Here is a 2,500-nt window from a genome sequence, read left to right as displayed (position 1 = left end):
GGTGTTTTTTTAGTGTCAGATAAGAGATTGGGTGGGTTGCACCAACAAGGATTAAGTCTTAACCTGGATTAAATCAAGGTTTAACCATTAATCCAGTTGCACCAAACTTTAAACCTAGTTTAAAAGTAATCAGGTTTACATTTAAACCATCCTTTTAATCTTGGCTTAAACATTCACATAAACCTGGATTAATTTTAACCCTGTTGCTCAACTGATTTAAACTCAGATTTAAATGTCAGTTATGGATTAATTTTAAACCTGCTGCTGAGGTGGTTTAAAGTCCTGAAATGGCTGCATACATCAGGTGGTTTGAGGAAAATCGAGTCCCACGAAGGAAAATTAGAGACCGTCTCAATCCAATTGAGTTTTATGATGATGAGGAATTTTCAAACAGGTACCGTTTCAATAAGGAATCTGTCATAATATTGAATGAAAAAGTCAGGAACTCAATCAAACATGGCAGTGACAGGAATGCAGCTATACCACCTTTGCTCCAACTGCTGATAGCCCTGCGGTTTTATGCTACCGGTTGCTTCCAGATGGTGGATGGGGACCTTTTTGGAGTACACAAATCTACCGTGAGTAGAATTGTTGGACGGGTCTCAGGAGCCATTGCAGCTTTAAAAGATCAGTATGTCAGATTTGCCCCAACAGGAGAAACATCAGCTGGTTTTTACAGAAGAGCTGGTTTTCCAGGAGTGTTGGGAGCAATTGACTGCACTCATATCCCCATTCAAAACCCTGGTGGAGAAAATGGTGAGCTTTTTCGCAACAGAAAGGGCTACTTCTCCATTAATGTTCAAGTTGTGTGTGATGAGAAGGCCCTTATCACCAACATTGTAGCCAGGTGGCCAGGATCAACTCACGACAGCAGGATTTTTGATAATAGCCACCTATGTGCTCTAATGAACAGAAATGCATATCAAGGTCACCTAGTAGGTGACAACGGATATCCCTGTCGCACCTACTTGATGACGCCTCTTTTAAACCCTCAAACACCAGCGGAGAGACGATACAATGCCAGCCACATTGCAGCAAGAGGTATTGTGGAGAGAGTATTTGGAGTTTGGAAACGAAGGTTTCCCTGCTTGCATGATGGGCTTCGAACAAAGATGGAGACAACATTAAAAGTAATTGTGGCAGTAGCAGTACTGTACAATTTTGGAAAGAGACATGGAGATGAGCTGCCAGAGGAGGCTGAAGAGGATCCCCATGAGGACCGAGAACAAGGCCAGGAGGAGCATGCCACGGCAAATGGAAATGCTGTTCGGAGAACCATGATAGATAACCATTTCACTGCATAGTTAAGGTGTGTATGATCCAAGTTTATAAAAACATCTATGTTCATATGCCTTTTGGCGAAAACAATCATGTATATTTAAGCAGTTTAATTTAATAATAGTACTATAACATCCTGTATGTTCTTGTGTGTTCTCTTTGTTTAGGTCATGGGATTCACCACTCATGTAGACACTTATGCAGCCTACCCACCTCATACCAACCTTTGCAGCCAAGCCACCAAACCATCTGTTGGCTGACATGTTTTAAATTATTACTGACCATTGATTAAAGACCGGAATCTGTCTATGAAGTCTAAAGAGAGAGTTGCATGTTTTTTAACCTTAAAAGTATGGTCTTAAATGGCTCATTTATGTTAACTGCAATAACAGAAGTGTAGTATAATGACATTCACAGAGTAATCAATGTAGGCTACAATCAATGAAAATAATCAATGAAATTATTTTAATTATTTTCAACAGATCTGATAAATAAATGAACACATTCTCAATGTATATACAATAGTCCTACACTTCGTTGAAAAGGATCTGTATAGGTTGTGAAGCTGTTATCAGAGCATCTTTTTGGAGCTGCAATACTTCCTTTTGAAGAAGTAGCACTTCTCTCTGCAATTTTGCATTTTCGATTTGAATGTTATTTTTGTCTTTCTCCAATTGTAAAACTTCCAAATGATATTCGGTCAAATCTCTCTTATGCCTCTTGCTGTTTGAGGGGCTGATCGGATCCGAAAAGGCTGGTCTCGGTCCCGGGGACAGGATTGGTCCTTCGCAGATAGGCCTAGCACTTATGGCAGGAGCAGAGAGGGCAGGCATCCTATCTCCATCACTGAGTTCTGAAATAAAAACATGTTTGAAACAGTTTAGTACGGCACAATAAATGAAGTACACGGTAGCTGTAGCCTCCTGTTAGATGTAACGTCAGGTGGCGACACAGATGAAACATTGTTACACTGAACTAGCCTAGCCTAGTCAAAGTTACAGGTTTAACGTTACATTTGTGTAGCGATACCTCCAGGCTACATCGGCACACACTTTCAACATAACGTCATTTCGCTAGCAATGTAAGCCTACACCTAACGCCAGCTAAAACGGCAGTATTAGCATACAATTATTATATGATAATAACACATAACTTAAGTGAATACGCTCGGGCTAACTCACCTTTGTCGCTGGATGTTGCTAACACTGGCTGATCAGCAATA

The sequence above is a fragment of the Sardina pilchardus genome, unplaced genomic scaffold (assembly GCF_963854185.1).
Source record: "Sardina pilchardus unplaced genomic scaffold, fSarPil1.1 HAP1_SCAFFOLD_126, whole genome shotgun sequence".
NCBI lineage: Eukaryota > Metazoa > Chordata > Actinopteri > Clupeiformes > Clupeidae > Sardina > Sardina pilchardus.
Note: the sequence above shows the minus strand (reverse complement) of the source record.